Here is a 5,479-nt window from a genome sequence, read left to right as displayed (position 1 = left end):
TGATCTTCAGAAATCATTCTAATATGCTGATTTATTATTAGAATTATCAACAGTTGTGCAGCCAAATATTTTTAAGTTACGCCTTCTTTCTTTGCGTGAACGTTTGGGCGGCGTTATGCAAATCTTCTCACATCGTGACGTAGACATGTGGGGTGTGTTAGAACGAGCCGTTTTAGGTAGGTGTGGCTGACTCTTAACTTTTATAAAGAATATCTCTTTGGATTTGAGACTTTAGTCTTTGCAACTTTACAGATCTTCTTTATGCACCAAGAGCTTGTAACACTCCAAAGAGAAAGGAAAAATTGAAATCGCATCATATGACCCCTTTAAGCCCTGTTCACTGGAAGGTTCTTTGGAAAACCCCAAAAGAACCCAACTAACGAAAATATGTTCTAAAAACATTCAGTTTTTTAAAAATGTTTAAACAATGCTTGTTTTTACTTGAATGTTACATGAACATTCCATTTTTAGCATTTTACAAACATTACGGGAACGTTACATTTGAATGTTCCCTACATTTAAAAACGTTAAATTAATGTGCAACTAAACCGTTTCAGAAATAAAATTCTGCATGAACAGTGTATAAATATTGTTTTTGTGCTAATGTTTTGAGAACGTTCGTAAAGACCGTATCACTTTAAACGAACATTCTATTAATGTTACTGAAAGGACGTTTGTTCGTAACTTCGTAACATTCTGAGAATGTTCCTTGTTAGCTAGGAACCCCTTTTACTTTTTAAAAAACCGAAGAACAAAAATGACTAAAAATCGCTCAAAGCAGCAGATTTAAGCCTTGCAAACACTGCAGAGTTTAGACGTCAAATGTTGTGGAGCTGTGGAATTCATGCTCATGTTCTCACTGGTTAGACCAGAGTGAGAGACGTTTCTATCATAACATGCGAACACACGCTGACTAATGTAGTGAAAAGAGAATGTATGCCTGCGAGGCAGGCAAATACACACACACGCACACAGGATTCTTTTCTCTGGGTGTGTGTGATGCACTCGAGGCCGGCGCACACAGAGGATTGTTATCTGTGAGTTTATCCAGACTCAGTCGATTGACCAGCGATAGAGTGTGATTTTAGCTAAACCATTAAAATAATACTAAAAACGCCCAGAGCTTTTGATAAACAGTTCTATAGACTTTAGATGAAAACACAGATGAAATCGAGGAAACTTTCACAACTCACAAAACAACAGTACAATGACTGAATGCATTTTACTTTAGCCTTTTTGATTCCTGTCAGAAGTTAAATATGATGCTACCCTGACTAAAGTCTATAGAAAGTTCTGGAGCAATCAAAAACAACAGTAGGCTACACGCTTAAAAATAAAGGTGCTTAAAAGGTTCTTCACAGAGATGCCATTGAAGAACCATTTTTGGTTCCACAAAGAACCATCTCTTTCTTACCTTTTTATAATCTGAAGAACCTTCTTTTGCCACAAAGAAGCTTTTGTGAAACAGAAAGGTTCTTCAGATGTTAAAGGTCCTCTATGGAACCATTTAGACAAAAATGGCATTGTATTTTTAAAGCGTGCACAAAATAAACCTACTGACTTACAGTCGCTGATTATGAGTAAAAACAGAATATTTGACATTTATTGCAAATTATTGATATATCCACATATATAAGTAGATGAAGAACTACAGATGACTTCAAATCAAAAACAACAGTACAAAAAACTGTCGACTTGCAGTCAATAATTATCAGTAAAAACTATATTTGACATTTATTTTAAATTATTGATACATCCATATATGTAAGTAGACTTGTATGTGTATGGAAGCTCATTTGAAGATCACTGCTGAACTTCTGTGATTGACCTTTGGTTGCTCCCCGTGGGATTATGGGTAGTGTAGTCCTTCAGCAATATTACACACTGTCGTTGAAATCTCTTTGACGGAAGCATATGACAACGCTTAATAACCTCAGAGCTCACGCTGAGTCTGTTCTGAATGGTGTATGGTTTATAATCCCCTTTCTGTCTTCTGTGCCTCACAGCCCTGCTAACTGAGGAAAAGTCTGCAGTCTAACGTCAGAATGAAGAGTCTCTGCTGTTGATGTCGGGTTTGTTTCTGGGTGGAGTGTGTGTGTGTGTGCGTGGCTGAGAAGCCTTGTGTGTTAAGAGGAAACTCATTTGCCAGTCAAACGGGGAAGAAAATAGCCATTCTGCAAAGAAACCTGAAATGCCACATACAGATCCAGATTTATCAAGTCTGTACAGATGAGATTTGAAAGGGTTGTCAGTAACAAACAAGAGCCGCACTTTTAATTTCCCGAGAAACATATGCATGCAGAACTTGTTGAAGTAACGGCAACAAGACATGATTTCAAGAATCAATCAATCAATCAGAGTTTAAAGGTGCAGTAAGCGATTTCTGAGAAATGCTGTTGATATTTGAAATCACCAAAACAAACACGCCCCTATCTTGCCTCCACCCCCAAATTTCTGAACATGCTATTCAACACAGGCACCTCCCCCATCACTACTGGACACGCCCCTTACTGGTGATTGGCTACAAGTGTGTTTTGATGCTCGGTCCGATCCGCTTTCAACAGCGTTTCTCAGAAATTGCTTACTGCACCTTTAATATATTGCAAAAAATGATTTCCTTCCTTGTTTTGCATTACACATGTCTAAAGATTCTTAAATCAAGAAACATTTTCTTGAGTAGGACAATGACTTAAGACATTAAGTCTTGCTTTTTGAAAAATGTATCAAAATGAAGTGAGTTTATGCTTAAAAGAAGAACAAATATTTGCCAATGCGGTCAGAACAAATCAATTAAATGCAAAGGGAAAACAAGATTATTTTTCTGACTCCACTGGCAGATATTTTTTTGTTTTAAGCATAAACTCACTATCACATTTGATACATGTTTTTTTTTTTCTTTCAGAAAATAGTACTTAATATCTAATGCCATTGTCCTACTCAAGTTAACGTTTCTTGATTTATGAATTTTAGATATTATTACTGGAAAAACATAGAAGTAAGTTATTATTTTTATTTCTTCTCTCTTTTTTTTTCTTAGTGTTAAGGGTTTTATTTATTTAAGAAACCACTTTTAAAATGTCAAAATTCCTCTCTACAGCAGGGTTATCAACACATTTGCGTGGTTAAATTGAATTGATAAACTTTTAGTGTGAAACAGTCCAGACGAGACGCTCAGCAGCAATCATAAATGGCATCAACGCTCATCACACTATGAGCAATAATAGAGATGCTTGACTGTTAGCAAGCGCCACTAAAAAAGGAACACACACACACACACACACACACTGACTCAGTGACTTCCTGTCTTTGACAGGAAGTGGAGAAACTGTCTGTTGTTCATGTGAGGATTCTCATTTGATCTTCAACACCCTCCTCTCGGTTTCTTTCTTATTTCCACTCATTCTCACAACCTCTTCCTCTCATATAACCTCATATAATCTCGTCCTGCTCTGATCTCTTTTAGTTTGATTGCACGCACACACACGCACACACACACACACACACACACACACACACTTCTCAGTATAATATGCCCTTTTTAGGCAAACTAGGAAGTGAGAGAATGTGGGGGAGATAATGAAAAAGTGTCAGCGAGGGAGTGAAAGACTAAATGCAGTTCACACATCTCATAAAAGCGACACTTGTTCTTTATTTTGAGGTAGTATTATTTTACAAAGGCTTTAGTTAGTCATTTAAAGTGAGTACTAACTGAGCCACTAGTGAGCGTTTAACCCTGAGCTTCTCCAGAGAGTCTGGACATGCGATAAGTGCACTGTATGTTGCTAAATAGCTGTCACAAAAAGTTTTGACATGTTGAGGAATTCTCTGAGGAATGCAGGTTTTGTCGTTCAGTTTTTTCTGTGGTGTGAACAGTGCCCCCTTCTGATGAGATGCACAAACTGACCAAATCACACAGTTCCATCAGCCAGACGCAGGTTTTTCATTTTTGAGACCCCGTGTAAACTTTAGTTTATTTGAAATGTGTTTTCCTGGATTTGATGATTCCAAGCAGGGAATCACAGGGACAAAACGGCAATGATTTGCTTTTCTCATGGTCTTACAACCCTTGACCAGCCTTTTAAAAAATGCTTGTAAATCTTTCATTATGGTGTATTATCATCAAATTTTGGAATAAATTTTAATTGGCACAGGTTTTGAATTTCTTTTTGGAACGGATTGATTGTGGCGTCAAGTGGGAAAAAGCACCATTTTTGTGGATAATTTTGCCAGTTTCACTCATAAGCTCAGATCACAGATCAGTGAGGCCTAGCACATCAACCAGTTCCAAAAAGAAGAACAAAAACTGCTATATTTATAATATCCATGTTGTTAATGATAAAGATGCATTGGGATCAGCATTTCTAGAACTCTTCTGAAGTCTATTGGGGTTAGACAACACGTCTCAGGACCTACTCATTGTCAAAATCATACTCTAGATTTAATACTGTTACATGGAATTGAAGTTGATGTTGTTGAAATTATGCAGAAAAGCGATGATATCTCAGATCATTATCTAGTCTTGTGTAAACTCCTAAAACTGTAAATTCTACTCCTTGTTACAAGTATGGTAGAACCATCACTTCTACCACAAAAGATTGCTTTGTAAGTAATCTTCCTGATTTATCTCAGTTCCTCAGCATATCCAATAGCTCAGAACAACTTGATGATGTAACAGAAACTATGGACTCTCTCTTTTCTAGCATTTTAAATACAGTTGCTCCTTTACGCTTAAGGAAGATTAAGGAAAACAGTCTGACACCGTGGTATAATGAGCACACTCGCACCCTAAAGAGAGCAGCCCGGAAAATGGAGCGCAGCTGGAGGAAAACAAAACTAGAGGTATTTCGTATTGCTTGGCGGGAAAGTACCCTATCCTACAGAAAAGCATTAAAACTGCTAGATCTGATTACTTTTTTTCTCTTTTAGAAGAAAACAAACATAACCCCAGTTATTTATTCAAAACAGTGGTTAAATTAACGAAAAATAAAGCATCAACAGGTGTTGACATTTCCCAACAGCACAGCAGTAATGACTTTATGAACTACTTTAATTCCAAGATCGATACTATTAGAGATAAAATTGTAACCATGCAGCCGTCAGCTACAATATCACATCAGATAGATCGCACTATAGATCCCCCGAGGAACAACTCCACTCATTCTCTACTAGCGAAACATACCAATTTGAAAAACTAATGGAATGCATAGTCGATATAAAAAAATGGATGACAAGTAATTTCTTACTGCTAAATTCGGAAAAAGCAGAAGTGTTAATTATATAACTAAAAACTCTGCATGTAATAACCTAGAACACTGTCTAAGACTCGATGGCTGCTCTGTCAATTCTTCATTATCAGTTAGGAACCTAGGTGTGCTATTTGATAGCAATCTTTCCTTTGAAAGCCACGTTTCTAGCATTTGTAAAACTGCATTTTTCCATCTCAAAAATATATCTAAATTACAACCTATGCTCTCAATGT

Source organism: Sinocyclocheilus rhinocerous, unplaced genomic scaffold, assembly GCF_001515625.1.
Source record: "Sinocyclocheilus rhinocerous isolate Xijiao unplaced genomic scaffold, SAMN03320098_v1.1 scaffold3187, whole genome shotgun sequence".
Classification (NCBI taxonomy): Eukaryota; Metazoa; Chordata; class Actinopteri; order Cypriniformes; family Cyprinidae; genus Sinocyclocheilus; species Sinocyclocheilus rhinocerous.
The sequence above is the reverse complement of the archived record's forward strand: the minus strand, read 5'-3'. Positions refer to the sequence as shown.